Raw genomic sequence first — 19,352 nt, forward strand, 5'->3', positions numbered from 1 at the left:
GGTTGATTCCAAGTCTTTGCTATTGTGAATAGTGCCGCAATAAACATACGTGTGCATGTGTCTTTTTAACCACATAAAACTGTAAAACTGCTTTTTTTTGGTCAAAGGACTCCAGTCCCAGAGAGGGAAAGCTTTTTTCAAATGCAAATTACTTCCTTCCCACCTTCCTTCAGATCCCTTATAAGTAATGCAAGTCATAGGTGATTTTTATCACACTTTGATGGAAATAGTTCAGTATGATGCTATTTTAACGTTCCCAAAGCATAGAAAGTTTAGAAACTGTTTAGACTAGCATCACATTTAAGCCCAAACTCAATAAAGATAACAATGAAAAGTATCTATAGAACAATTGCACTTAGAACAATTGCACAATTGAATATAGATATAACACTTCCTCATAAAATATTTTTACATTAAATCCAGGAATAAATTCAAAGAATAATATCCCATGAACTACCCAGCTTTATTCCTAGGAATATGGAAATAATTTATTAGCATGTCATACATTAATATAATTTATAACAATAATTTGTTAAAGGAGAAAATCCAAGTAATTATGTCATTAATTACTTCAATGGCAGATCACACAATTCAGCGACTGCTCCTAACTGTTTTCCTCACATCATGGAGGGTATTTGTCAGAAGAGCTCAGCCAGCACTATACTGAGTGCTGACGCACAGGAGAGATCCACGGTAAGGGTAGGAATAGAATGAGGAAGTCCACTCTCACTCAGTGTCATGTCTCAGCGTTGCCGTGCAGCCACATTCTAGCAACTCCAAGGAGGAAAGAGAGATATGTTGATTATATAAATACTGGAAAGGAAGAAATAAAATGTTTTCTGTATTTAGATAACCAGACTATTCTAATTCTCTGCAAAGTAATCCATAAATATTGCAAAGTGTCAGTTAACCTCCCAACAGCATGCATTCTAAAAGTCGTCTGGAAGAATGACTGAATTAGCAATACAAATGCTGATACCAGAGGAGAGGCACTGAGAGGCTTCTCCAGCAGGTTTTGCACTCTTACAATACCAGGATGCCTTCAGCTGTGTGGGGCACACAGGAGCACATACACATGTAAAGGTGTCTCCTTACATTCCCAGGAAAAGGACAGATTAGTGGAGAAGGCATTGTGACAACCTACTAACCATCTTAGGGGAAAATAGTGTTACATTCGTACCTCATACCTCACACCAAAATGAATTCCAGATGGGCTAAATATTTTAATATTTTAAAAAAAGAAATCATGAGGGCAGTAAAAGAAAACATTTAGTGAAAATTGTATGAATATCTGGGTGTGAAAGTGCTTTCTAAGCAGGCAACCAAAATCTGAAATAATATAAGAAGAAGACTAATAGATGTTAATACATAAAAACTTAAAATGTGCTCTGAAATAAAACAAAAACCTGCCATGCACAAAATTAAGAGATATGGAAAACTGGGGGGAATGGCGAGCAGGAAGGGAATTGCCAAATACATATAAAAGAATTAAAATTGCTATTACCTAAAAAGGTCTTATAAAAACTCTTAGGAAAAGGCAAACACACCAACTTTTAGAAGCAAAGAGAGAATACAAACAGTCTCAAATAAAATGAAATGCAAATGACCAATAAATTTGTAAAAACCACAGTGAGATATAATTTATAGCCCCAAACCAGCCTAGATTAAGAAGAATGTTCAATGTGCCAAAAGATTTTGGACATTCTTGCCCATAAACTGCTGTTGGGGATAGAGTCACGGCCGACCTCCAGGACAACACGCGGGAATTGGAAGCACACAATCCCTCAACTCCACTGTAGGAACTGCAGCTTCAGAACCGGTTCTAAAGAAAGAATTCCAGAGTGCATAGCTATGTGACCAGGCAGTCCTCACAGTGCTTTCATTTTTAACAAAAAAAAAAAAAAAAGGAAAAATTTTAAATGACTGTCAATATGGGATTGAAGAAAACTCATAACCCTGTTCTATAAAATATTATCCAAAAATTTACATATGACACAAATCCATGTTTATGAACATAGAAATCTATTCCATATTGGGTACTAAATAAGAAAATCTGGATAAAGAACAGTATGGATAATATAATTAAAAAGTAGGATGTGTGGGTCTGTATGTCTAAAATAAAGCATGACCCCAAATATTACCAATGATTAAATTATGGCATGACCCTATTGACATAAGGCGGTACTCGTTCATGCGATGTCAGTTCAGAAGGCAAGTTGGATACAGAATATAATCTCTAGCTATCACCACTCTCAGTTTGTCTCTCTATATAATATGGATTTTTAAACTGTAAGAAAAATGACTGAAATATAATAACTGAAATTTTCTCTGGGTAGAGAGATTTAGAAAAAACATCATTACTTTCACCATCTAAATTTGTCTATATCTCCTCAATTTTCTGTGGAAGGTGTATTTGTTTGCTAGGGCTACCATAACAAAATACCACAGACTAGGGGCTGAAACAATGAAAATTTATTCTCTCACAGTTGTGGAGGCTGGAAGTCTGAGCTCAAGGTGCTGGCAGAGTCCTGAGGTCTCTCTCTCTCCTTGGCTTGCAGATGCCCTGCGTCTTCACGTGGTCTTCCCCCTGTGTGTGTCTCTGTCCCCATCTTCTTAGAAGGACACAGTCAAATTGGATGAGGGCCCACCCTAATGACCTCATTTAACTTATTTACTTCCTTAAAGACCCTATCTCCAAATACAGTCACATTCTGAGGTGCTGGGGGTTAAGGCTTTAACACATGGATTTGGGAGTGGGGAGGCCCAATTCAGCTCATAACAGTTGGCATGTGGTAATTCTATAATCTGAGGAAAACATTAAAACAAAAGGAGAACAAGAGAGGGGGCAGGAGGTCAGAGCATGTCCTTGCTGCCACCAGCACACAACCATGCTCCACTGCAGAACCATGGCTGGGGATGGTCATAAAGGACAGTCCAGGACAGCACTGTCCCAGAATGAAGAGCACAGGCTGGCTGCCTGGGCCTGCACTCTGGCGTGCACCATGCCTTGCTAACATGCTTAGCCACTACTGGCACAATTCTGGTGGCCTGCACCAGGAACGCATGTGCCCAGAGGACTGGCCCCCCACCCTTTGAACCTTTTCCCAGAGGAGCCCTGACACCTGGGAGAGACTTCCTAAAGCGTTCTTCATAACAATCTAATGATAGGGAGCCCACACTATCTCTTAGAGTTGTGTGTGTTCAGGGTAAAATCTTTCAGGGGATGGTGAAATGTGTTGTTAATCCATCCTCAAAGATGTTTTTCTGTGCCATGTTACACACCTGGGCATTAAAATTACTCACTGAAATGTTCTAGCCACAGGCTTTGCTAATATTGCTGGGTTTTGTTAAAGTCGTTTATCTCTCCTGGAGACATGAGTGAGGTTCACCAACTCTGGAGTGGCCACGGGCAGCATCTCTCCTGCAGAGAGGCTGGGATGTTGAGAGGCTATTTGCAACCCAGTCTGCCTCCCTGCACCCCACTTCCTCCCCTGCAAGTGATGTGCATGTGCCTGACCCTAGCTACAAGAAAGGAGACCAGGGTCTTGCAATTTTCTGGGGTTCCTTGGGGATTCCTGGTGTTGGGTAAAATGAGGGCATTCAGCCCTGCGAGAAGGGAAGAGAGTAAGTGAGGTGGAGACGAGGATGGGCCTGAATGAACATGTCCAGAAACAGAGTTCTCCAGCCTTCTCACGGTGTTTCCATGGTGCCTGGTGTAACAGAAAGCATGGCATTTTAACTGGATGCTGTGAGTCTTGTGTTTGTATCATTCCCCAAGAGACCCTGAGTTCCTTGATGGCAAGGGCCATTAAGACCCAGCACAGTAGTTCCCTCATCTTTTGAGTTCAAAAAGATGTCCATTGAATGAATGAATGAATACATGCATAACAACATAAAGAAATAAATCGAGGTACTTTTAGATGTAGGCATCACAATGCAAATCAATTATGATTGTTCATGTTATTACTACAGCTTACCTCACCAGATAGTCATCTGGCTACTTTTTGCTTGAGCAGAAGATGCCTAATTGCTGCAAACTAAATGACTCAGCATCTCACCAGCCTTAGTGACAGACATGCCCTCAGGCTGCAGCCTTGGCTCTGCTCCCTGGAATTACATGTGGTCAATGGTTCTGATTCACAGAAGCTGGTTTACCGACTTGTCTGTCTTTCCTGATTTGAGATGTAGCTGACCTCACTGCCCGTCATCACTGGAGTTAAAATCCCTGTGGCCATGGTCTGATCAGTCATGATGGTCGTGATGATGCCGGGAATTTGAGTGTGTGTGATCATTTGCATTCTATCATAGAGAAAGCACAGCCGATCGCCACATCACTCACAGCACCTGCTTCTCGCTTCCCTGGACCTAATTAATCTCCTTGTGTCAGAAATTTGTTGGCCCTGAGCCGACTCCAGGGGATGATGGTGCCAGCTCAGCCCACCAGGCAGGGCTCGGAGCCAGGAGCCAGCACAGGGGATGCAAAGCCTAGACAGCAAAAGGAGAGAGAGGAGCAGAAAGCTGGGAATGTTCCTAGGCTCTAGGACAAACTAGCAAGTGTCAAAGGAAGATTCTTGAGAAAAGAACCATCCCAAGATTTTTTAACAGTTCCAATAAGGAAATAATAAGGTCTGTGCTAAAGCAGGCCATGGCAATGGCCTCCTTGATATCTAAGGCAGGATTTCAGGAAAACCTCTGGGGACAGTGAGAAGTGGGGGATATGTTGCTGCAGAGGTGCCCAGGGCTCTTGTCTGAAGGCACCATGGAGTCTTCTGTATCAGAGCACTCAATGTGTCCACAATGTAGTCATTCAAAAAGTCTTTTTAATACAGCACACAGCACACAGCACACAGCAGGACAAGTTATTCATTGTATGACACATGGCTGCTTGGCATTATTCCAGCGTTCTGTATTACTGTCACCAAATAAATTAAAAATTAAGAAATAGAGATATTTTAGATAATCAAGTGTTATTTTCCCTGCCCCCACCCCCATCTCTTCATTTCTGGAAAAGCCACAGCCCAGGTGCCTGTGTGCTGAGAACTGAGAGTATTTCTGAGGAGGTGGTAGAAGAGAACTAATGGGATTATCCGCCAGAGTGATCATTTGCAAAGAGTAGCTCATGGTTACTGGAAAAGCTTCCACTGCCATCACCATTGACCACAGTTATTTGCTCTACTTGGTGAAATGATTTTAATAAGTTATCTGAAATCAAGTATTATTAAGTTATGCCAGTCGAGGGGCTCTGCCCAGGTGGGCCTTAAAATGGCCCACTTAGAAGAGATAGGAAGATGCACCCCACCAGAATTATGATGTGACCTTAGGCACGTTGTTAACCTCAAGTTGTTGAATCTCCTGAGTCTCAGTTCATCATGTGTGAGATAAGAAAATAAGGCAGTTGTCAGGGTTTGAGGAACTAAGAGATATAAATCCCTTAGCATGATGTCTTGTCACATGTGAGGGTGCTCAGTCAGGTCGGCTGCTGTTGTCATCATTATCACTGCTGACATTAAACTGTTAGGCTTTGAACAAAGTAGCAATAGAAAGCATCATGTTCCTAGGTTAAAATTTCCCCTGTTAGGAAGATTAGAGCCAAAAAGAGAGATATTCCATCAAAGAAAAGCCCCAGGAACTGATTGAATCATTGCGGAATTCTACCAAACATTTAAGAATAAATACCAGTCTTACTCAAACTCTTCAAAAAAAAAAAAAAAAAAAAAAAAATGGTGAGGAGGAAGTACTTCCAAGCTCATTACTCTGATACCAACACTACACAAGGACACAACAACAACAACAACAACAACAAACTTCAGGCCTATATTACTAATGAATATAGATGCAAAAATCCTCAACAAAATACTAGCAAGAGAAATTCAACAACACATTAAAAAGATCATTCATCATGACCAAATGGGATTCATCCCAGTGATGCAAAGATGGGACAGTGCAAATAAACATATACATGCAACACATGCAAACAAACAAGCATAATACATCCATTCACAGAATCAAGAACAAAAACCATATGATTATTTCAACAGATGTTGGAAAAGCATTTGATAAAATTCAATGTCCCTTTATGATAAAAACACTTATAAAAATGGGTACTCAAGGAACATACCTCAAACTAATAAAGGCCATATATGACAAAGCCACAGCTAACATAATACTGAAAGGGGAAAATTTGAAGGCCTTTCCTGTAAGAACTGAAATAAGACAAGGATGGCTATTTTCACCACTATTATTCAACATAATACTGGAGGTCTTGGTCAGAGCAATTAGGCAAGAGAAAGAAATAAAAGGCATCTAAATTGGAAAAGATGGAGTCAAATTAGTCTTGTTCACTGATGGCATAATCTTGTACTTAGAAAAACCTAAACATTCCACCAAAAAACTATTAAAATTGATAAATGAATTCAGTAAAGTTGCAGGATACAAAATTAATATATTAATATAAAATTGGTAGTATTTATATATGCCAACAGCGAACAATCTGAAAAATAAATCAAGAAAGGAATCCTGTTTACAATAGCTATAAAAAATATAAAATACCTAGGAATCAATGTAACCAAGGAAGTGAAAAATCTCTACAAGGAAAACTATAAAACTCTGATGAAGGAAATAGAAGAGGACACGCATGCACTATAGAAAGATATTTAATGCTCATGGATTGGAGAAAATAACATTATTTAAATGACCATACTACCCAAACCAATTTACAGATCCAATGTAATCCCTGTCAAAACATCAATGATAATCTTCACAGAAACAGAAAAAAAAAATCCTAAAATTTATATAGAACCCAGAAGACCCTGAATAGCTAAAGCAAGTGGTATGGTTTGGCTCTGTGTCCCCATCCAAATCTCATCTCGAATTGTAATCCCCATAATCCCCACATGTGGGAGGGTGGGACCTGGTAGGAGGTGACTGGATCATGGCGGCTGTTTCCCCCATGCAATTCTAATGATAGTGAGAGAGTTCTTATAGGATCTGATGGTTTCGTAAATGTTTGATAGTTCCTCCCTCTCTCTCTCTCTCCTCTCTCTCTCTCTTTTGCCTGCTGCCATGTAAGACATGCTTGCTTCTCCTTTTGCCATGATTGTAAGTTTCCTGAGGCCTCCCCACCCATGTGGATCTGTGAATCAATTAAACCTCTTTCCTTTATAGATTACCCAGTCTCAGGGAAGCTCGTTACAGCAGCATGAGAACAGATTAACACAGAAATCCTAAGCAAGAACAAGGCTGAGGCATCACATTAGCTGACTTCAAAAACTAGTACAAAGCTCTAGTAACCAAAACAGCACGGTAGTGGCATAAAAATAGATTCACAGACCAAAAGAACCCAGAAATAAATCCACATATTTACAACAAACTCATCTTTGACAAAGACACTAAGATTATACAATGAAGAAAGAAAGGTCTTTTCAATAAATGGTGCTGAGAAAACTGGATAACTATATGCAGAAGAATGAAACTCAATCAAACCAAATCAACATGGATTAAATACTTAAATCTAAGACCAGAAACTATGAAACTACTCGAAGAAGACAGGGAAAATGCTCTTGAACATTGATCTAAGGCAAAGATTTTTTGTATAAGACCTCCAAAGCACAGGCACAAAAGCAAAAATAAACAAATGGGATTACATCAAGCTAAAAAGTTTCTGCACAGTAAAGGAAACAATCAACAAAGTGAAGTGACAGCCACAGAATAGGAGAATATACTTGCAAGCCAATCATTTGACAAGGGATTAATAACCAGATTATATAAAGAGCTCAAACAACTCAATAGCAAACTCTTCTCAGGAGAGTAGAGAAAGTCAAACAAAACAAAACAAAAACAAATAATCCGATAAAAAATCTGATCAGACATTTCTCAAAACACACAAATCACCGACAGACATACAAAAAATACTAACATCACTAACAGAGAAATTCAAGTCAGAACCACAATCAAATATTATCTAACCCCAGTTAAAATGGCTCATGTCAAAAAGGCGGGCAATAACAGATACTGGAAAGAATGTGGAGAAAGGGGAACCCTCATATGTTGTTGGTGGAAATGTAAATTAGTATAGCCAAAAAGGAGAACAGTATGGAAATTCCTCAAAAAACTAAAAGTAGAACTACCATATAATCCAGCAATTCCACTGCTGGGTATACACTCAAAAGAAAGGGAATCTATAAAAGAGATATCTGCACTTGTATGTTTATTGCAGCACTATTCATAATCGCCAAGATTTGGAATCAACCTAAGTGCCCAAGGATGAATGAATTCTTAAAATATGGTATATGTACCCAATGGAATATTATTTAGCCATAAAAAGAATGAAATCCTGTCATTTGTGGTAACGTGGATGGAACTAGAGGCCATTTAAGTGATATAAACCAAGCACTGAAAGACAAATATCACATGTTCCCACTCATATGTGGGAGCTAAAAAGTAAATCTCATGAAGGCAGGGTACCTTAGAGGTTACCAGAGGCAGGGAGGGGAAGAAGGAAGGAGACATGAAAGAAAATAAAAAGAATATAAATGTATCTATTACCATTGAATGTATACTTAAAATGTTAAAGATGGTAAATTATATATGTAAAAATTAATCTTAAAAAAACACAAAAAATAAGTACAAAAAAAGAGACAGTAATTCCCACAGGAAAAAATAAGTTAGAAAAGGGTTTTATATATGAAGAGATCCAGGCCCAGCATGATCTTTTCTAGGGTTTATTAGTGTAAATCGAGGCAAGTGTAAAAATACATTTCTAGGGTAGTCAAGATTTTACTGTAAAGCCAGTAAAGGGACTCAAATGCAACCACCAAGAATATTAAGGAAAAGAAAGGATTAAATTTGATTATTAGTACATTAGAACAATTTACTCCAGGGAGGTTGAAAATAAATGAAATCACTCCCTTTGCCCCTTTAAAAATCACAAAATATAATTAACTTGGGTTCAAATGCATACATCAAAAAGCATGAGCATTTATGAGAGTTGTGTGATGGGATTTGATGTGAAAGAAATCCATATAAATTGTTCCTTCCCCAACCACCAGGCCTGGAGGATATCAATCGGTCCCATAGTGACGGTGCCATCCAATGCCAGGGACAAGAGATTACACTCAAGGAGTCACTGTGCTTCTCAGAGGACAGGTCAGAACGTTGCCCTGCCTTCCGTATGGATAGCAGTGTGGAACATACAAGTTGCATTATCTTACAGCCGTTCTTTTGTTCCCACTCATTGTAAAGCTATGAAGGAAGTTGAATGAGGCAGCCATGGTTTCAAGGAATTGAGTGATTTGCCCAAGAAAGCAGAGAAAGTCACTAGTGAAATTGACCTTAGTTCCCTTCTCAAGATCTCCTGGCCTGGCAATAGCACACACTGATGCTGGTCTTGGAACTTGAGCAGCAGGGTATGAGCTGAGTCATAATGTTTGGCACTAGTAAAATACCAGCCCACAGAAGTTGGGATGCTGAGAAGAATTGGAGAGTGGGGCAAGGGAGAAGAAAAGTAGAAGACAATGCTAAGAAACTAATAACCTCTTTTACAAAGTGAAGTGTCGAGAGTCTGTCGAAAGTTGTCTTAGTCCGTTTGTGTTGCTATAAAGGAATGCCTAAGGCTGGGAAATTTAGGAAGTGAGGCTTATTTGGCTCAACGTTCTACAGGCTGTACAGGAAGTGTGGTGACAGCACCTGCTTCTGATGAGGGCCTCAGGAAGCTTACAATCATGGCAGAAAGTGAAGGTGGAGAAGGTGTGTCACGCAGCGAGGAAGGAAGGGAGGGGAGGAGGTGCTAAGCTGTTTTTAACAATCAGGTCTCATAGTAACTAACCGAGTGGGAACTAGAAGAGTGCCCACAGGAGGGCACCAAACCATTCATGAGGGATTCACCTTCATGAGCCAAACACCTCCCAGAGGCCCACCTCGAACACTGGGGGTCACATCTCAACATGAGATTTGGACCAATATCCAATCTATATCAAGAGTAAATGGAAATAGAAAGAAAAGGATGAGTGTATTATTTAAAGCTACAATATTATCAAGAGAAATGCTAGAAATAATCTAATTCTCAAACATTTCAAAGAACAGAGGCGGGAAAGGTTTGGTTTTCAGGGAAGCAAATCTTCTATATGCTTGACGCACAGTGGATAAATAGATCAATAGAGATAAAGCATTTCATTTAGAACTGTGAGGTAGGCCTCAGGACAATTACTAACAGAAAGACTCAAAAATCTCTGTGTTGTGGTTCTGGGCTGGGGCGGCATCTGGTGAGAGACTGCTCTTTTGTCTTATAAATCCTTTGTAATACTGTATTTGATTTGTTACTATGAATGTCTATTACTTAATTTAAAAAATGACACAAGATCCATTTTCTGTATTTCTAGCGTAGAGATAGCTGCTATCTTTTCATAAAGAACATTTTAAAGAGAAATCCCTACAGAAATAATAAATAACAGGCTTGTCATTCCTGACTCCCAGAGACATGGTTGCTTTAAAACATAGGTTTTATTCATTTGGGTGTGGCAAGGCCAACAGATAAGGAGGGAACTGCTTTTGAACAGATAGTCTGTTATGCACAGATCTGGAGGGGAGACGCATGCCTTACCATGGGGGCCACGCTGTGCCATGGGGGACCACATGGGGAAGCTCCAGGGTTGTTTAGAAGTGTGGGGGGAACTGTGGCAAGAGCCTTTAATGTGTTTTTTGTGAGAAGGAACCAGCAAGGCAGTATAAGTAGACTTAGAATGGACTACTTTGAATACTTTTAGTGGGCTCTGGACACAGGGGTGTCATGAGTTGCCTGGTGCCAGGCCCTGGGGTGATTAGGGCAGGTGGCCGTGGCCCAGAGGGTGAGAGCCCAACGGAGGAGGTGATTGGGAGGGCTCTGGAGTGGTTGGGTTGCATAGGAAAGCTATGCTTGCTGATGTCATTTACCATCTCTAGGGATTGGCAAGCCTGGGAGGGGCAGTCCCTCCAGGCCCAGCAAGGCCCCAAGATTTCTACACCTTTTGAAATAGTTTAGTCAAAAAGCAACCAGGGTCTATTTCTTGCAACGGCAAAAACAATATTAAAAAGAAAGCACTGCTTGCTAGATATTGCCACCCTAGGTAGTGGTCACAAAGACCTTCATGGATAGGTGTTAACAGAATTCTATTTCTACCTCTGCTGTCCTTTCAGCCTTTCCCATTGTCCCCTTATCTGCCTCTGAACCAGAACAACATGCGCAGCCCATCCAGTGGGCAGTGCATCCTCAAGGTGAGTAGCTCTCCTGGACCTAAGTCCTTGCACAGCGAGCAGCCTTCTGGCTTGCACTTGGCCACTGCAGAAAAGGGGAATATGCCAATCCTTTCCATGGGAGCATGGGACATCTCAGAACTCATTAACAATTGATGCTTTGGTTACATATCAACTTTGTGTTTTTCATTATCACAAGCTAATTCCCACGCTAACATTTTGGACTTCTAAGCAACTGGCCGGGTTAAGCTTAGCATCCTGGCTGATATTTGGTTGCTGTCACTTTAATGTTAATAATAGTTTCAATCAACCAGCTGGAAATATGGTAATTAGATAAAACCTGGAAACACGAAAAGAGAGTAAAGGTGTCAACCTGGGACAGGGAAGCAGAGTGGCAGCCTTCTCTGTAAACCTACCTAGCTTGACTGAGTTTTCACCGCACAAACAAATACAAGAGCACTCTGCTATTAAAAAAAAATCTGGGGCCCATCAGCGCTCTTCTCATTTTCCAGTGAATGGTTGGCAGAAATCTTACAAACTGTTTACTTGACAATTTGTTTAAAAGTATAGTTTTGCAGCTGGGTGATTTGTTTGCTCTTTTTCCCTCCAAGAATCAAGTGTTACAATCAGGGATTGCTTATTTTGATGGAAGCCGTGCGGGCAGTTTAGATTTTGATGCGTGTCCCCACCCTGCTGGCAGGCAGCTGGCTTTGGAGGCCTGCCCTGGATCCCTCTCTCTGACTGCATCTCCCCTTCCCTGGTCCAGGCTCCAGTTTACATGGCTCTGCCATTGGGAAGTGGAATGGCAAAGCATATGCAGCGGTGCTGCTCAGCCAGGTACAGACAAGAGTTGTGTTGCTGCTCATCTGGGGTTGCTGGTTGCCTAGAAAAATGAAATAAAGTGAGTTTGTAACAAGTAAAGTCCTGTGAATTGTGGCCTCTTTCAATCATAAACAGACAGTTTATCCACTGAAAAGATCATGTGGCCCAAAGAATCAGAGTGCCTTTGGAAGAGTAATCCACGTGGTTTTATATTAAAGAGGGAGAGGGAGGGAAGGAGGTGGCGTGTTGGGGCAAAGAGAGAGAGAGCGAGCCAGGTTTATCCACAGAAGCAATAGGATATACAGATATAGGTGGATGAGGAGATCTGTTGTGAGAATTGTCTCACTAAATTACGGATGCTGAGAAATTCCAGGCCACGCCATCTGCAAGCTGGAAGCAGGTCCAGGCCCAGTCCAAAGGCCTAAAAACCAGGGAGGAAGGGGACTGGTGTAAGTCCCAGAATCCAAAGGCCTGAGAACCAGGAGCTCTGATGGCTGAGGGCAGGAGAAGGTGGATGTCCCAGCCCCAGAAGAGAGAGAGAATTCACCTTTCCTTTGTTCTCTCTGGGCCCCCAACAAGTTGACCAGTGCCACCTACGTTGGTGAGGGTGGACTTTCTTACTCAGTCCACTGATTCAAATGCTTATCTCTTCCAGAAACGCCCTTACAGACACACTCACAAATAATGTTTTACGAGCCATCTGGGCATCCTCACCCCAGTCACGTTGACATCTAAAATTAACCATCTCAGAAAGCCAAAAGGTGTCTGGTGACGCGGAGGCAGCAGCAGCCGGCTCCCCACCCCCTGACCAGGAGAAGGTGCCCACGGTAAGCACTCCACCCTCCCATTCGGTCTCTGGCCCCAGGTGGAACCACTGTGGACTCACCCTGCCTGGTGCGGAACACTCCCTCCCTGTCATGTGCAGTCCACAGCTGGAAGCCTGGAGAGCCCACGCGCTTCCGAAGCCGGGTGGCCCCAGGCTGGCTTGTCAGCGGGAGCTGCCTAGCGAGGATATGGCGGTGGCAGAAGTGAGGGGGCTGAAGGACGGGGCGGACTTTAGCAGGAGGATAGAGGGGAATGTCCCTGTTTCATCAAGCTGAAGTGTGTCCAAGCAATGTCCCGGCACCTCTGTGAAAGACTGGCTGCCTGGTGTGACTGAGAGACCGGACGTTTGGCCCTGGAAGTGTAGTGGTCTTTTTCTTTTTTCCACTTTTTAACCTTTTTCTACTGTGGGGAGGTCGCCTAAGATTACTGAATTTGCTAACCCCACGGGAAGTAGGCATTTGAGTCTAACAGCGCCATCCCGCACTCCACAAAACCCTGTAGAGCAATGTTTGCTCCATGATGTGTGAAGGTGAAAAGCCACTCAGGAAACCAGAGAGATTTGGCACTAAAATATATGTTTTTCGTATCCAGGGCAGGTTGGGCTTCCCTTCATCACACACCAACAGATGCGCACCGAGCCCCGCGCAGCGCATTCCTGAGGGCGGATTCCCCAGGGCAGGGCGAGAAAGGCCCTCGGGCCCCTGCCTGTGTGCGCATCTCTCCATCCTGAGTGGCGGATGAGCGGGTGTGCGCAAGCCCAGCTTGGGACAGGCAGGCGGGCCAGTAGCTGCCCGCCAGAAAGGTACAAGGGAAAGCCCCAGAGGTGGAGGGGAAGGTGAAAACCCGGGGCGGTGGTGCGGCGCGCTCCTGGAGGGCTGCATGGAGAAGGCGAGGGCGCGCGGGGTCGGGTGGTCCAGTGCGCTCCGGCGCGGCCCCGACACCCGTGGGCACCGCCATGTCCTTGGCTCAGCTCCGCCGCGGCCACCTGCTGGGTCTGCGCGAGTGCGGTGGCCGGGTGAGCACGTCTCTGCCCTTGCGCGCCCTGCGCTTCCAGCCCAGTCAGCGCTTCCGCTGCCGGCATCACCCGCCGCCCGCGCAGCTCGGAGCGCGCCCTCTGCTGGACCGGCCACTGCCGGAGAGTGGCTGCCTCCAGGCTCCACGACAGGACCGGGAGCAAGCGCCCTGCTGACTGCACTCCTACGTGGTATCGCCTTGTGCCATCGCAGAAAGCAGCGATTCAGCCTCTGCCTGCACACCTGCGTAAATGGGGAGCTCTCAAGTAGTCCACTGTATTGCTGTCAATGCTGACTATTAGAAACAGCTTCCTTATGTGGAGCCCTTTGTCGCTCACTCCATTTGTCCTACTTCTGCCCTCCAGGTCTCCCCTGCAAAGAGCTTAGCTTCTCATGACAACACTGAAAGCATTTCAACATAGCATTAGCACCACCTAACCCCAGTTCTTCTGCTCTCCCCGAGCCCTCCAATCGTCGTGGTGTGATGTAGCGTCATCATTCAGATGACTCACGTTACGACACAAACCATCTACAGAGCCCCTTCTCCACTGTAGTGCCCAGGAGTACACCTGTGCCTGCAGGTAGGATCTGCCCACTGCACAAGACGAGATGTCACCTGCGGGAGTCTAACCGCTGGCCTTCGGACACACAGGCGGAGGTCATAGCAGTCGATGTGCCAGAATCTTCACACTTCTCATGCACTCTGAGTTTAGGTTCAATTTTTATTCATTTTCATATGTTCTACTAAGTAATCCCATCCCTGAATCCAGCCAGCAAACATTTAATTCCTAACGAGTGCCAGACAGCTGCTATTACTGCTGTTCAATCTAAGGGTATATCTTACAGTTTCTGCACTAAAGTTCATCCTGGTTTACCACATCCATAATTCTCATTTATGTTAATCTTTTGGGATGATGATGTTTTTAAATATCTAATATATCCGTAATGGCTTCCAGATCCATCTAATTAGTGAGTTTGACAGGAAGCCTTTGTATGTCCTAGTGCTTCTAAAATACCAAAATCCAGCTTTATATTCAAGTGAAGAGGCTGTATAGCCCCGTTCCCCTTTGTGAAAGATTGCTTGACAAACTACCAAGGCTTTTATGAGGAACCCGTGAAGATCTTAACTTATGGTCTTTAAACTGATCAAAAAGCTTCCTCATGTCACCTTGTCACATGCCTTACAGAAATCCAGAGACACTCAGTCCACCACATTTCCCTGATATGCAGCCCAGTAACTGCACTAGCGTCCTGCTGCCGTGCTGGGCGGTTTTGACAGATCACCTGTCATTGTCTCTCCTGGTCTCTAAGCCTGTTGTTCTGCTGGGCAGGCTGGACACTGGGGTCCCATGACTGTACACAGAGGCACACTCAGTTCTCAAACAACCACTCGATACACTCCTGACTCAGAAAGGAGCCTGGGACTCAAGCTTTGTCTCTGATGGTCCCCTAAGGAGGTAGGTGCTTTGTTCCTCTCTTGTACTTAGCCATGCCTCATCCCAGCAAAAGTGTCTCAAGTCATGGGGTTTCCCCGAGTCCCTGCAGAGGGTATTTTAGTCTAAGAATACATGGCATTCTTAACAAGGGCTTCCTGATATTAATCATAAATAGTCCTGCACTGATTTCACACTATTATTCTTTCTTACAACTTTTGTTTTTAATACAACTGAACACCCACCTCCTCAGACTGTGCCAAATAAGTGTGTGATGTGTATGGTATGTAGGACAAGGATCCTATAGGAGATAATGACTGTTTTAAATATATTTCATAAGACATATTATTTACTATTATATATTTTTAAGGAGAGAGAATATGTAGCATTTTCATTGCGCTGGAAACTATACTGCAGTGATGGCTGAGGCCTAGATGTGTCCTTGAGGTGGAGGACTGTTGGGTAGCAAAAGGCTAGGTGTGGGGAGTCCGCTGTGTCCTGCTTTCTGGCCTCAGCTTCCTAGTTTAGTGAATGGCTAGGACGGGATGATCCCAAACACCACTCCCAACTCTTCTACAACATCTGCAGGTCATCACTCACAATATAGACCTATGGTCTCTGAGATTTGCAATTGACTTTTGTTAAGAGTACTACTGCTACTAATGAGAATAATAATTGACACTCACTGAATATGCATCTGTGACTTTGGCTTCAGCAATTTGCTGATTTCTTATAACACATCTCTGAGATAGCTGTACTACTCTATTTACAGATGAGAAAGACCGAGGTCTGGCATGCTTAAGCTACTCACTCAAATGAACATGCTGTTATGCAGCAGCCAGCAAGCCAGGTCTGTCTGGATCTTTTACATCCTCTGGCCAGAGGCTGCACTGTGGAGATTCTACCTGAGGAGACATATGGAATCTAGAACTCTGCAACCCAGTGTCCAATATGGGAGCCAGGCCAGGCATGGTGGCTCAAGTCTATAATCCTAGCACTTTGGGAGGCCGAGGCAGGCAGATTATCTGAGGTCAGGAGTTCGAGACCAGCCTGACCAACATGGTGAGATCCTGTCTCTACTAAAAATACAAAAATTAGCTGAATGTGATGGTGCATCCCTGTAATCCCAGCTACTTAGGAGGCTGAGGCAGGAGAATCACTTGAACCTGGAGGTGGAGCTCTGAGCCACCTCCCCCAGTCTGGGAGCCAAGTCCTTGGCCTCCATGGTTGACCCCCTTCTTGACCTTCTCCTTCACTAGGCAACCAGTGGCTGCTTCATTACAGCTCCACACTTCAACAACTCCCAAAGAACCCAAATGTCATTAAGCAATTTTATAGCAGTCTGGGGCTGACTGACAGTTCAGAAGGGGCTGCAGAGTTACTTGCCATCCAACAATTAGAAAACAGTCAAGGCCTTGGTCAGGGATGAGGGTGCTTAGCACAGGGCTGAGGGCACAGGTATAATGTCTACAGTCCAGCACAGAGTCCTGCCAAAACCTTGGCAACAATCCCAGTCCTGTGTCTGGAGAAAATGACAAATGTTCCAGAAGTAGGAGAGCACATGTCTCTCTTGGAGACTCTGCTTGAAGCTGCATTTACACGGGGGCACCCTTTGGGTTACTGTGAATAACTAGATGACTAGAACCCCAGTAAAAGCCGCCTACTGTGTGGAAACTGCATGCAGAGAGTTCTGGCATGGAAGGGTGGTTTCATGATTGAAACAATAATAATGCTGGCATGTGTGTCACTACAAGGAAAGAAAGGTGATTCGTGGAAATAACTACTCATACAGAAAGAACAAGTTCACCCTCGTGCCTAACACAACTCAGCTTGATTAGGGAGAAGTAAGGAAGACAGGGTAAAGAATGATTTTCCTCACCTACCAATGGCAGGAGCAGCTCTAGGACCAAGTGAGGGAGGTCACTTAAGGAAGTGCTCCTGCTCAGGGTAGTAGGGGTGCAAGGTCAGCTCCTGAGAATGTGTGCCTCTTAAATGTTGGAGGTGATGTCTGCCTGACTGTACCCTAGTACCAGCCCTAAACAGGGATTTGTTAAGGATCTACTTACTTTAGCTTATTTATTCCATATAAAAGCTTCATGGTGCAGAATTACTATCCCCATTTTATATACAGAAGAAACGGAGGCTCGGGTTCAAAGTCACACAGTGAATAAACTCAGACACATAGCCTCACAATCTCGTAGTCTGCTTAAAACCATTTCAGATTTTTTCCCAACATTAAAACAACTCTGGAGGGAAGACAGATTAATCTGGTCAGAGTCATGTCCCAGCCACTTGCTGTTTGACTTGAGGCCAATCACTTAATTTCTCTAGGACTCAAGTTTCTTGGTTTTAAGTGGGGAGTAATACTAGGACATGTATAGATTTGTTATAAGGCTGAAATGAGAACATGCACATAAAGTACTCAGCAAAGTGCCTGGCACAGGATACAGGCAACACTAATAGCCAATGAACAGCAAGAACCAAGAGTCACTCATTCAACAAAATGTTTCCATGCCCAGATGCTTCCAGCCAGTGACTACCTTCAAGGAGCTCATAATCTGGAGGCAGAACAGAAAAAAAAAAATAAAGCACGAGGAGTGAATAGCATGAAATGAGGCTTGTGGGGGCCAGAAGAGGAAATTTCCAAAAGTTGGGAGGAGACACAGAAGCTACACAGAGGAAGTGACTTTAGAGACAAGTCTTGAAGGGCTACTCTGAAGCTTGCAGGCAGGAAGAGCACCCCAGGGAGCTGCATTTCAGGACCCCTCAGGAAACCCGAGCCAGCCTCAGGATGCCTGGAATGGAAGGAGGGAAGAAGAGATAGGAGAGTTGGGTTCTAGAAAGTGTAGGGGTTCCAAACACAAATGTGTTTTGCCATGAGGACTTGCCCAGCCCAGAGATGTGGTCCTTTTGCACTCTGATTTAGAGAGTGCCTGTAGTCCCAGCTACTTGGGAGGCTGAGGGAGGACAATCGCTTGAACCCGGGAGGTTGAGGTTGCAGTGAGCCAAGATCGCGCCACTGCATTCTAGCCTAGAGACAGAGCGAGACTCCATCTCAAAAAAAAAAAAAAAAAAAAAAAAAAAAAAAAAAAGAAAAAGAGAAAAAAGAGAGTGTAATTCCTACATTCTAGTGAGTGAATGGTTTTGCTCAATCCTGACACCATAAAATCAGGGAATGATGAGAGTCCAGCTTATAACCCAGAACCACCTTTCACTCGTTTCAGTACATAATCATTCTTCTCTGTTCTTTTGCTTACAAGCATGGGGCTCCTGTATCTACTCCACCATTGGCTTCCTATGTTTCTAAACATGTTGCCCTCTGTTGGTGCTGGAGTCCAGCACGAATCCCTTCTTGACATCCTGGTCTGCACCCGTAGCTAGCCGAGAAGGGGCTCCCTGGCAACTGTGGGCTGACAGAGGCACTGGTGGCCTTTAGGGAGGGCAGCAGTTTAGGAAGAAAGAACTGCAGAGACCCCTGGGGCTCCCTCAGTCAGGAGCCTCACTGGTCAGATCCTTGGATCTCTTCATGTCTGGTAGCCATGCTGAAGCAGGAAGGCAACTTTTCCCTCTTGGGAGTGAAAGAGCGGTGTGATTACCAGCAATATCATTGTTCTTATCTCCATTTCTCAGGTAAAGAGATATCACCTAGCTCACAGGTGGCAGAGTAGGGTTCACATTCAATTTTTGCTGCCTTGAAAGTTACAGCAATATCAACACTGCCTGCAGTCCCTCAGCCATGAACAACTAGCACTACTAATTTTCCCAGCTTCCCGCTCTTTGAATCACTCTTTTCCTCTTCATTGCTATAATGACACCAAGGAATGGAGGACACTTGTGTAGGTCTTCCCCGTCCCATCCACTTCCTCCCGACCACTTTCCTCCAGTGTTGAGACATGGCTGGTCTTAAAACTACTCTTTAGGAAAAACAAACAAAAGCAACTACTCTTGGCTAGTCCCTAGGCGCTGGGTCTTTCCCACCATCCCTGACTCCTCCCACAAGCCTTGGTCCCTCCCACTAGCCCTGACTCCTCCC

Source organism: Chlorocebus sabaeus, chromosome 9 (assembly GCF_047675955.1).
Source record: "Chlorocebus sabaeus isolate Y175 chromosome 9, mChlSab1.0.hap1, whole genome shotgun sequence".
Taxonomy (NCBI): Eukaryota; Metazoa; Chordata; class Mammalia; order Primates; family Cercopithecidae; genus Chlorocebus; species Chlorocebus sabaeus.